Raw genomic sequence first — 13,725 nt, 5'->3', positions numbered from 1 at the left:
GTGTCTGTCGAAAGAAAAACTATTTCATCCCCTGCTGGTTTTGTACGTTTGCCAACAGACAAAGAAATGATCAGTCTATAATTTTAATGGTAGGTTTATTTTAACAGTGAGAGATAAAATAACAAAAAAATCTAGGAAAATGGATTTCAAAAAAGTTATAAATTGATTTGCATTGTAATGAGTGAAAGAACTAATTGACCCCTTTGCAAAACATGATTTAGCACTTGGTGGCAGAACTCTTGTTGACAATCACAGAGGTCAGATGTTTCTTGTGGTTGACCAGGAGGTTTGCACTCATCTCAGGAGGGATTTTGTCCCAGTCCTCCTTGCATCCTCTCCAAGTCATTAAGGTTTCGAGGCTGACGTTTGGTAACTCGAACCTTCAGCTTCCTCCACATCATTTCTATGGAATTAAGGTTCTTGAGACTAGCTAGGCCACCCCTAATGTACTTCTTGGCTGCTGAGGACGTATCTACTACGAAACGCGTACAGCGTGTCGCATCACTTCCGGTTTGGTCGACATCGAGGCTTGGATCGCGTTTGCGCTCCATCTACACGATTGTATGCATATATCTTCCTTTTAGAATGTGAGTACCTCTCAAATGTTTTACTATTAAATTTATCTATACAGCATCACACTATGTGCCTTATTTATTAACCCCTGGTACACCACTGCGAGTGACACCCCGAGGATACTTTCGGATGCCCACTACCTACTGACAGGAGCCCATTAGATCCCGATTACTCTCCCTGGGGAACCATCCACTTAGGACCCTTCAGATCTCCTCCAGGACGTCCCTACCCCGGAGTTGGTGAGGATATTAGGATCTCTCCTGCCGCAGGATACATTTACATACCCGCTCTATACCCCTGTGTGGGGTGGGTATTTCTGGTGAGTGAGCTTTTTATCAGAGGGACCACCCAGCACCTCACCGCCCACCACGAGGTCACTCCTTATAGTTCACCATAAGAGTATTGGTACCTGCTATCTACATCTGAACTTTGTCTATTTTTGGCCACCACACTGGTTATACAGACTTTAAGCACCCATATTGGACTTTTTCATTGCTGTTGGATATTATATATTTGGTTTCATTCGTCTTTCACCCACCTCTATACCACAGTGTGCGGTATTAATGGGGTATTTTGCAACGCACAGAGCACTTTAATTTATTCATTAGTCTATATTGCATGATTAAGATTGCTTTATGTTTTGATTCATATTTGATACACCTTTTTGCATATATTTCCTTTGATCTAGATACTATTTCAAATCTTTTTCATCACGCACTAATTATTTTCTTATTAGCACTCATCACTTTAAATGTCTACCGACATCTATACCTCAAATATTTTATAGTGCTGCTACTCTTTTATATTTTTACACTGCACCTGCAGTTCTTTGCCACATCACTTACTAACACTTTTGCACACTTATATTATTAGGCAGCGCCATTACCCTACCCTTTCATCACCACTCCTAATGTACTTCTTCTTGAGCCACTCCTTTGTTGCCTTGGCCACGTGGTTTGGGTCATTGTCATGCTGAAATACCTACCTGTGACCCATTTTTAATGCCCTGGCTGAGGGAAGGAGGTTCTCACCCAAGATTTGATGGTACATGGGCCCATCCATCGTCCCTTTGATACAGAAGTTGTCCTGTCCCCTTAGCAGAAAAACACCCCCAAAGCATAATGTTTTCACCTCCATGCCAAGTGGATGCCAAAGAGCTTGATTTTGGTCTCACCTGACCACAACACTTTCACTCAGTTCTTCTCTGAATCATTCAGATGTTCATTAGCAAACTTCAGATGGACCAGTACAAGTGCTTTCTTGAGAAGGGGGACCTTGCAGGTGCTGCAGGATTTCAGCCCTTCACGGTGTAGTATATTACCAATTGTTTTCTTAGTGACTATGATCCCAGCTGCCTTAAGATCATTAACAAGAATCTTTGTGTAGTTCTGCGTTGATTCCTCACTGTTTTCATGATCATTGAAACTCCACGAGGTGAGATCTTGCATGGAGTCCCAGACCGAGGGAGATTGACAGTTATTTTGTGTTTCTTCCATTTGCGAATAATCGCACCAACTGTTGTCACCCTCTCACCAAGGTGCTTGGCAATGGTTTTGTAGCCCATTCCAGCCTTGTGTAGGTCTACAATCTTGTCCGTGACATCCTTGGACAGCTCTTTTGTCTTGGCCATGGTGGAGAGATTGGAATCTAATTGATTGCTTCTGTGGACAGGTGTCTTTTATACAGGTAACAAGCTGAGATTAGCAGCACTCCCTTTAAGAGAGTGCTCCTAATCCCAGCTTGTTACCTGCATAGAAGACACCTGGGAGTCAGAAATCTTGCTGATTGATAGGGGATCAAATACTTATTTCACTCATTAAAATGCAAATCAATTTATGACTTTTTTTTAAATGTGTTTTTCTGGATATTTTTGTTGTTATTCTGTCTCTCACTGTTAAAAAAAAGACTACTATTAAAATTATAGACTGATCATTTCATTGCCAGTGGGCAAATGTACAAAAACAGCAGGGGAACAAATACTTTGTTCCCTCACTGTATTTACATCTACATGTTGCTTTGGCTTTATTATTATTTTATATATGTACTGTATATGTGTTTATATTTTGCCATGTGCTAATCTGTGTTTGTTTGTTATAAGCTGAAAAAAATTAAAGGAACACTTTTTATTCAGAGAATAACATCAAGTCAATTAAACTCCTGGGATATTTATCTGGTCAGTTTAGTAGCAGAGGGGGTTGTTAATCTTTGGTGTTAATGAAATTAACAGGTGCACTAGATGGGCAACAACAAGACGACCTTCAAAACAGGAATGGTTTTACTGGTGGAGGACACTGACATTTTATTTCCCTACTTATATTTTCTGAATGTTTTTCAGTAGTTTTACATTTGACTAGGGTCAGAGTCACTACTGGTAGCATGAGGCGATAGCTGGATCCAATAGAGGTTGCACAGGCAGTCCAACTCCTACAGGATGTCACATCAATACGTGCCATTGGCAGAAGGTTTTCTGTGTCTCCCAACACAGTCTCAAGAGCATGGAGGAGATTCCAGAAGACAGGCAGTTACTCTGAGAGAGCTGGACAGGGCTGTAGAAGGTCCTTAACCCATTGTCAGGACCGTGATGTGCTCCTTTTGCAAGGAGGAACAGGATGAGCACTCACAGAGCCATACAAACCTCCAGCAGGCCACTGGTGTGAATGTCTCTGACCAAACAATCAGAAACAGACTTCATGAGGGTTCTGACATCCTCTAGTGGGCCCTGTGTTCACGGCCAGGCACCGTGGAGCTTGATTGGTATTTTGCACTGAAGACCAGAAATGTCAGGTCTGCAATTGACGCCCTGTGCTTTTCACAGATGAGAGCAGGTTCACCATGAGCACATGTGATAGACATGACAGGGTCTGGAGAAGCCATGGAGAACGTTATCCTGCCTGTAACATCGTTCAGCATGACCGGTTTGGTGGTGGGTCAGTGATAGTCTAAGGAGGCATATCCATGGAGGGATGCACAGACCTCTACAGGCTAGACAATGGTTCCCTGACTGGTTCCTCCTGGTGCATGACAATGCCAGGCCTCATGTGGTGAGAGTATGCAGCCAGTTCCTGGAGGATTAAGGAATTGATACCATTGAATGGCCCCCTAGCTCGCCTGACCTAAATCCAATAGAACACCTCTGGGACATTATGTTTCAGTCCATCCAATGCTGCCAGGTTGCACCTCAGTCAGGGTGTTCAGGAGCTCAGTGATGCCCTGGTCCAGACCTGGGAGGAGATACCCCAGGACACCATCCGTCGTCTCATTAGGAGCATGCCCCAACATTGTCAGGTATGCATACAAGCACGTGGGGGCCATACAAACTACTGAGTACCATTTTGAGTTGCTGCAATGAAATTTCAGAAAAAGGGACTAGCCTACTGCATCATTTTTTAATTTTGATTTTTCGGGGTGTCTTTGAATTCAGCCCTCTGTAGGTTGATAATTTTCATTTCCATCAAACAATGTAGCATCCTTTCATTCCTAACACATTACCCAGTCCATATCAGTATAGATATCCAGCATGATATTTTCCCCCACTGAGAGCTGATGTGTTTTCAAAGTGTTCCTTTAATACTTTTGAGCAGTGTATATTGTTGGAGACTCTCTGCACAATTGTGAATAGATGTACTCCGCACTTGGTAATCCTTTATGTGCACTACAGATCCACCCACTTCCCTTTTGCGACCTTCTGCCTCCTTTTCGAGCTGCTTCAAGCTTTAAGAAACATTTGAATAAACAAGGGAGGTCGGGACTAAGAGACATAAACAATGTGTAAGGGTAACAAATACATTTATTGATGTCAGCAGATGTACACATAATCATAATAATAATAGATAAAAATAAAAAACTCATGGGTATTACATGAACTGATAGAATTGCTAAGATCCAGTGTTCATTGAAATAATATACAGATGTTAAAACGGGAATGATAAAGTAGTTGAATAATAGTGCAATATCTATATATATTTTCTTTGCTGCTCACATGCACCATTATACTCCATTCAGCTTGGCCCATATCTCCCCGTGTGTGATGCCCTTGTCTCTGCCCGGCTGCCCTGTGTCCCCTCAGCTCCCGTGGGAGACCTCTGGCCCTATGTCTTGCCTCTTATGCGAGCAGGCATATCAATTGCCACGTAAGTTTTTGATAAACAATTGAATTGGGATGGAGACGCACGGCATATCCCACCATGCGTCTCATTTAAAGTCCCAAAACTCCCCCCCCCCCCTTTTTGCTTGCATATCGATTAGGGATGGATACGCATGGCATATCCCACCATGCGCCTCATTTAAAGTCCCAAAACTTAGGGACGGAGAGACATGATCTCGATGGACAGGTGGCTATTATTATTGCATGCATTTTGGTATATATATATATATATATATATATATGTTTTAGTTCCAACACAATTTGTAATATATACCCCCTTTGAGTAATTAGGGGGCTCTATATATATATGTTTGTATGCTATATTACATAGATATATTTGCAATTAATAATTAACAATTATTTCCTTTAGACTCATTAGGTGGTTTGGCATTTTAACCTCCTTGTACGCCTATACTATGCATACATATAACATCCATTTTTTCGTCTGTATTTTTTACTGCTCACAATTGACGTGTGCTGCCCCTGGTGGTTCAACTGGTTGCCTGCTGTTCTCCCCGGGAGCTGCGATGCGCGATGGAAGCCCCTCCCCCTCTCCCTTCGCCTCTTTCGGCGCGGGAGTTCGGGTGGGCGTGACCTTCGTGCATCGGCGCCACGTATTACGCCGACGCAGTGCGTCATTTTGGCACCAATGCGCCGGCATTATTAATCCACTCTCAGTGCATTCAGATCACCTGCGGGCTGGTCCGCCACGGCGTCCTGACCCTCTCGTTGATCCATCGTATGCACTGGCATGACACTGGGGACACAATGTTGGGGCGATGTTCTTGGACTCACCCATTGGAAGCCTGGGCTATGCTTTTTGGTATTTATTCAATTCCTTCATCTCCCACTCCCCATGCTCTCTCACATCTATATCATTGTATTTGGTCTTTCCTAGTCTACCTCTGACTTTCTATTCCTTCACCTCCTTATTCGGTTATTTTTCACTATTCCCATGTGGTCTTTATGACCGGGGCTCCCTTCTTGCACTTCTGTGTTCCTTCACAGTCAGGTTCATAACATTTCACATTCGGCCTATACTTTATATTTCATCAATATTCCCTTGGGTGTCACTGCTTTACTAGTATACTCTTTACACCCTAGCAACCGTTAACCACTTGCCTACAGTGCACTTTCACCCCCTTCCTGCCCAGACCGATTTTCAGCTTTCAGCGCTCTCACACTTTGACTGAGAATTACTCAGTCATGCAACACTGTACCCATACAAAAATTGTGTCCTTTTTTTCACACAAATAGAGCTTTCTTTTGATGGTATTTGATCAATACTGGGTTTTTTATTTTTTGTGCTATAAATAAAAAAAGACTGAAAATATCGTGAAAAAAACGCATTTTTCTTTGTTTCTGTCATAAAATTTTGCAAATTAGTCATTTTTCTTCACAAATTTTGGCCAAAATTTATACTGCTACTTATCTTTGGTAAAAAAAAACCAAATAAGTGTATATTATTTGGTCTTTGTGAAAGTTATAGAGTCCACAAGTTATGGTGCTATTCATTGAAAATTGATCACACTTGATCACACCTGATGTACTGAAGGCCTATCTCATTTCTTGAGACACTAAAAGGTCAAGAAAGTACAAATACCCCCCAAATGATCCCTTTTTGGAAAGTAGACATTCCAAGGTATTTAATAAGGGGCATGATGAGTTTTTTGAAGTTGTAATTTTTTCCCACAATGCTTTGCAAAATGAAGATTTATTTTTTTTTATTTTTTATTTTTTACAAATTGCCGTATTAACAGGTTATTTCTCTCACACAGCACATGTATACTTGCAACTACACCCCAAAACACATTCTACTACTCCTCCTGAGTATGGCGATACCACATGTGTGAGACTTTTTCACAGCCTGGCCACATACAGAGGCCTAACATCCGAGTAGCAGCGTCCGGCATTCTAGGAGCACAAATTACACATATCATTTGCTAACAACCTATCGCACTTTTGAAGGCCCTGGAGCACCAGGACAATGGAAACCCCCATAAAATGACCCCATTTTGGAAAGCAAACAGCCCAACGTATAATTTTTGAGGCATAATGAGTCTTTTGAATATGTCATTTTTTTCCACAAGTTTTTGGAAAATGTGGAAAGAAAATGAAAACACATTTTTTTTACACAAAGCTGTCCATTTATGCAATATTTCTAACACATCGCATGTACATAGCAAAACTTGCACCCCAAAATACATTCTGCTATTCCTCCTGAGTATGGCGATACCACATGTGTAACACTTTTTCACAGCCTGGCCACATACATAGGCCTAACATCCAAGTAGCGCTTTACACAAAGTTGTCCATTTATCCACTTTAAGACTGGGCCTATTTTTGACACTTGGTGTTTACAAGCTAAAATCATTTTTTTTGCTAGAAAACTACTTTGAACCCCCAAACATTATATATTTTTTTTTAGCAGAGACCCTAGAGAATAAAATGGAGATCGTTGCAATATTTTTTATCACACCATATTTGCGCAGCAGTCTTCCAAATGCGATTTTTTTGAAAAAAATTCACTTTTTTTAACTAAAAAATAAGAAAACAGTAAATTTAGCCCAATTTTTTTCCATAATGTGAAAGATAATGTTACGCTGAGTAATTAGATACCCAACATGTCATGCTTCAAAATTGCGCATGCTCACAGAATGGCGCCAAACATTGGTACTTAAAAATCCCCATAGGCAACATTTTAAAAATTTCTGCAGGTTACTAGCTTAGAGTTACAGAGGAGGTCTAGGGCTCAAATTATTGCACTCGCTCTAACGATCGCGGCGATACCTCACATGTATGATTTGAACACCGTTTACATATGTGGGCGGGACTTGCGTATGCATTTGCTTCTGCGCGCGAGCTAACGGGGACAGGGCGCTTTAATTTTTTTTTTTTTTCCTATTTATTTTATTTATTATTTTTTTATTTTTACACAGTTTAAAAAAAAAAATGTTTTGATCATTTTTATTCATGTAAACAAGGGATGTAAACATCCCTTGTAATAGAAATAGGCATGACAGGTCCTCTTTATTGTGAGATCTGGGGTCAAAAAGACCTCACACCTCACAACTACACTAAAAAAGGGAAAAAAAAAAAAATTGTTCAAAGAGGAAAAAAAAAAAAGCAAAAAAAAAAAGCAAAAAAAAAAAGCGGCCCTTTAATCCGGTTGCTAGGCAACGTCTTTTGACGTAGCTCCGGTCCTCCAAGACCATAGAGTTGAGTGAGGGCCATCTTGCCCTCACTCGACTTCCTGTCTCTGAGGATCCGGGACCGGATAGTTTTCCCCGCTGCCGGCGGGTCCGGTAAGCTGGGAAAACGTCTGGGACGCGGCAGGAGGGGGGGGGGCACCTCTTCCCCTGCACCGTAAGGGTAATTCTGCGGCGAATCCGCCACTGGGACCACGCTTATCTGAAAGCCGACCGCCCGCCGTTTTAAAAAATACCGGGGTTATGGGGGCTATCTGCTGCCATAACCCCAGTATTTAGCTTTTAATGGCCGACGCATATAGTCGTTAGGCGGTCAGTAAGTGATTGCATGTATATGGCAAACAGGTGACGATGACTGACGGGGTGACAGGTGACGATGACTGATGGGGTGACAGGTGACGATGACTGATGGGGTGACAGGTGATGATGACTGATGGGGTGACAGGTGACGATGACTGATGGGGTGACAGGTGACGATGATTGATGAGGTGACAGGTGATGATGATTGATGAGGTGACAGGTGACGATGATTGATGGGGTGACAGGTGACGATGATTGATGGGGTGACAGATGACAGTCACTGACGGGGTGACATATGACGATGATTGATGGGGTGACAAGTGACGATCACTGATGGGGTGTCAAGTGACGATCACTGATGGGGTGTCAAGTGACGATGACTGATGGGGTGACAGGTGACGATGACTGATGGGGTGACAGGTGACGGTGATTGATGGGGTGACAGGTGACGGGCGATGGTCACTGATGGGTGACCGGTGACGGGCGATGGTCACTGATGGGTGACAGGTGACGGCGATGGTGCACGGCGGTACTGATGGCAGTCTCTGGTGACCGGTGAACTTTAGGCTATGTTCACATGTGAGCGTAGCGATCGCGGGCAGAATCACTGCGATTCTGCCCGTGATCCAGAAATCATTGCAAATTGCGGGGCGCCTGTGTGTTGCCCGTGATTTGCAATAGCACACCAAATGCTGTGCGATGTTGCTGCGATTTCCGCCTGCCGAATCGCGGTAACATCGCGCAAACAACGAATGACGCTCCAAATAAAAACTCTTGTACCTTTTTTGGGCGTCATGCGATGTTTGCGCGATGTTACCGCGATTCGGCAGGCGGAAATGGCGGCAACATCGCACAGCGTTTGGGGTGCTATTGCAAATCAGGGGCAACGCACAGGCGTCCCGCGATTTGCAATGATTTCCGGATCGCGGGCAGAATCGCAGTGATTCTGCCCGCGATCGCTGCGCTCACATGTGAACGTTATGGGTGTCAATTTCTGGGCACTGATGAGGTGACTGTTGGGTGACAGGTGACATTGGGGGGGGCTGAGGACTGTGTGGGGACATTTATTAGTGTGATTTTACTTTTTGCAGGTACACAGAGCAGTAACTCACTATTTCTAGCTCTTCTCCCCTCATACTGGAAACTGTATGAGGGGAGAAGAGCTAGTAACAGTGAGTTACTGCTCTTTGTTTACATTTTGTGATCGGCTGTGAATGGATTCACAGCCGATCACATAGTAAACAGTCACTGTCAAGTGACTGTTTACTACCGCCGGTGACAGCTGTGTTCCTACGGAACACAGTGCCACCGACATGACCGCGCTGCGCGCTCCCGATCGCGCATGCGCGGTCATCTGGTGGGCGCCTTCATTGTGATCGGCTGTGTCATTGGAACACAGCCGATCACGTGGGAAACAGCCACGCCCATTGGCTGTTTCCCCCCTGCCGGTGACGGGGGGTGTCCCGGGGACACCCCGACACCGGCAGTGCAGGGCGGCGCGCACGCGATCGCGCGCCTGCCCTGCTTAAAGTGCCGCCGTCATATGACGGCGGCCCAGGATAATGGTCGCTCCGCTCCGCCGTCATATGACGGCGGGTGGGCGGCAAGCGGTTAAGCAGCACTATATATATCATATATATATATATAATTTTTACCCTATTTTTTTTTTATAGTTTATATATTTTGTACTAGTTTATATACGGTGCAATATCTATATATATTTTCTTTGCTGCTCACATGCACCATTATACTCCATTCAGCTTGGCCCATATCTCCCGGTGTGTGATGCCCTTTTCTCTGCCTGGCTGCCCTGTGTCCCCTCAGCTCCTGTGGGAGACCTCTTATGCGAGCAGGCATATCAATTGCCACGTAAGTTTTTGATAAACTGGGAGATTAATTTCTCCCTCCTTTTGTTGTCCAGTCTTCATCTATTATTATAGTTATTGTTGCTTTATATACATTTATACACATACATATTTTTTAGATACGAAACCAACATCTACAACATCTACTCCTGATGAAGTGGCATTATAAGTCCACGAAACGCGTCAAGGTTTTTGATGTTTCGATCATACTGTACTATTTTTGCATCGTTGCAACATTGTCGTGATTTTATCCAACTACTTTATCATTCCCATTTTAACATCTGTATATTATTTCAATGTACACTGGATCTGAGCAATTCTATCAGTCATGTAATACCCATGAGTTTTTTATTTTTATCTATTGTTATTATGATTATGTGTACATCTGCTGACATCAATAAATGTATTTGTTATCCTGACAGATTGTTTATGTCTCTTAGTCCCAACCTCCCTTGTTTATTCAATTGAATAGGGATGGAGACGCACGGCATATCCCCCCATGCTTCTCATTTAAAGTCCCAAAACTCCCCCCCCCCCTTTTTGCTTGCTTTAAGAAACATCTTACGACCTACTCTTTGTATTTCAACAATGTGAAGGGTGGTGCTGGCAATGCAGAGTCTGGCTGAGTTGCACTTTATGTACATGTGCAATGAAGATGGTGCACATCATGCTGATTTCATCAAGTGTGCATCCACACTGTGTGTACAATATCATCATCCACTGAAACTGTTGGCAGTTTGTTGGGCACAATGGGGAAATTTAAATAGAGATTGAAGCATCCCCATAACACACTGGGGAGTCAACTTGTCATAAACCTGCCATGTATTCATGTGTACCACAAGCCAGGTAAAACATCATGACTGTAACTTGGAGGCTAATTTCTTGATTTGCATTTACCACTGCTTTTTCACTTTTGTTAGCTCCACGACTGATTAGATATGTCTTATCGTATTTTTATTAGTTACAGAGAAATTTAGAAGTACCTTTGTGCAAGCTATGCAGTGGAAAAGCATCCTTAAAGGATGTCTCCAACTTACAAGCCAACCTTGATGCACTGTTTAACTGGGCAACTATGTTGCTAATGAGGTTTAATGTTGATAAATGCAAAATTATGCACTTGGGGCTAAGAATATAAATGCATTATACATACTAGGGGGAGTACAATTGGAGGAATCCATAGCGGAGAAAGATCTGAGTGTTTTTGCAGATCATAAGCTTAATAGTGGCATGCAATGCCAAGCAACGGTTTACAAAGTGAGCAAAATCCTATTTTGTATTGAGAAGTATAGACTCCAGAGAGAGATATCATTTTTCCCCTGTACAAATCCTTAGTAAGACCTCATCTGAAATATGCAGTTCAGTTTTGGGCACCAGCTAACAAAAAGAATATCTGGGAACTGGAGAAAATGAAGAGAAGGGAAACCAAACTGATGAGAGGCAAGGAGGAGCTCAGCTATGAGAAAAGACTAGAGGAACTGAATTTATTCTCTCTTGAGAAGAAGAGATTAGGGGGGATATGATCAACATGTATAAATACATAAGTGCCCCCCCTTTCCCGGTCCTGATCACCAACATTCCCCAGTGGGCCATCCCACCGAGTCCTTCAGTGCACCCACTTTTATTTGAACATTCTTCCAACTTAATAGATGAACATAAAAAGTGTATTCCAAGTCATCAGAGGTCAGAGATTGCAGACATAATACAGGAGATGTTCAGAGACTACAGACATACTACCAGAGATAGTCAGAAACTTCAGACATACTACATGAGATGGTCAGAGACTGCAGACATACTACATGAGATGGTCAGAGACTGCAGACATACTACAGGAGATAGTCAGAGACTGCAGACATACTACAGGAGATGGTAAGAGACTTCAGACATGCTACAGGAGATGGTCAGAGACTGCAGACATACTACAGGAGATGGTCAGAGACTGCGGACACACTACAGGAGACAGTCAGAGACTGCGGACACACTACAAGAGATGGTCAGAGACTTCAGACATACTACAAGAAATGGTCAGAGACTGCAGACATAGTACAGGAGATGGTCAGAGACTGAAGACATAGTACAGGAGATGGTCAGAGACTGCAGACATACAACAGGAGACTGTCAGAGACTGCAGACATTTTACATGTGACGGTCAGAGACTGCAGACATGGTATGGGAGACGGTCAGAGACTGCAGATGAGGTAGAGGAGATGGTCAGAGACTGCAGATATACTACAGGAGATGGTCAGAGACTGAAGACATATTATGGGAGATGGTCAGAGACTGCAGACATATAAGAGGAGACAGTCAGGGAATGCAGACATACTACAGGAGACGGTCAGAAACTGCAGACTGCAGTCATACTACAGGTGACGGTTAGAGACTGCAGACATATAGGAGATAGTCAGAGACTGCAGACATATTATAGGAGATGGTCAGCAGGTACTGTATGACATATTTTTCTTTAAAGAAAAAAAAATAATACCCTTAGGGTTGGTTTACACTGTGGCAACCTGTCAGGTGACTTAGTCCCCTGACAAGTTGGGCTCCCATTCAGTGCAATAGAACTATTCTAATCGGAGTGACTCAAGACGTCTGACTTTGAAAAGGTTCCTGTACTACTTGAGGGAGGCTTCAGAATGACTTGCATTGACTTCTGTTAAAGAATTTGTATGCAAGCCGTGGTGAAAGTGCACGGTGTGGCGCGGCTTCAAGGTCGGGCAAATTTGAAGCCGTGATAGTGTGAACCGAGACATCGTGTCACTCTAACAAATCAATGGTCTTTTGGCAGCAACTTGGACAGAAAACAGGTCAAAATAAACAATGTATGGCTCATTGCAAAAAAAACAAAAAACAAAAGGCATTCCAATTAGCAATCAGAAAGAAGTGCATTGCTTCCAGATAAGTGGATGTCTCCAGGGGGAAATCTCAGGAAGAAACTAGACAGAGCAAAAGGAGTGTAGCCCCCAATGTGATAGGCACACTGCACACAGACTTGATAGGAAGATGCAGCAGAGGTGGGGGATGTGTTACTTCTATACACTCTCTGGTCATATGCCTTAAGGATGACAGGCTGGTCTCTCCTCATGTAAACCCCTGGAACTCTCCCCTCCTCTGCCCCGCAGCTCACCACCCAGAAACTGAATCTGTGCCTCTACCTCTGGATTTGATGACCAGCTGTGCTCTTGGTAGTAACGGGTGGCTGACTAGATGAATGGTCATTACAGGCATAAGAGGGACAGACTCCTGGTTGGGACAGCAGCAATTTCTATTCTTAGGATGAAACTGGGAAGTGCAGCACTAGAGGCTGCCGGGTCCTCCCTGCACCTAATTGGTTGTTAGGATGCTGGGCGCGCCTAGCAACCAATAGTTTTCACACACAAGTGGGCAGCGGAGGCGGAAGTCAGGGCATGGGAGACTCCTAGACCTACAGGTGGAAGCCAGCCTCGGTACTTTTACAGTTTGTGTACTTGAATGGTCAGTCTGACCCTGGCAGCCACATCTTGGTTTCCTTGGTACATATTGTGAACTTGGTGTTGAATTAATCACTTTAATGTCATCACAGAGGACAAGGGGACACTTTTTACTCCTAGATACAATCCCAAATACAAAAATGCTTTTTCACAGTAAAAGCTGTGAA

This window comes from Pelophylax lessonae (genome assembly GCF_965119305.1).
Source record: "Pelophylax lessonae genome assembly, chromosome: 1".
NCBI lineage: Eukaryota > Metazoa > Chordata > Amphibia > Anura > Ranidae > Pelophylax > Pelophylax lessonae.
The sequence above is the reverse complement of the archived record's forward strand: the minus strand, read 5'-3'. Positions refer to the sequence as shown.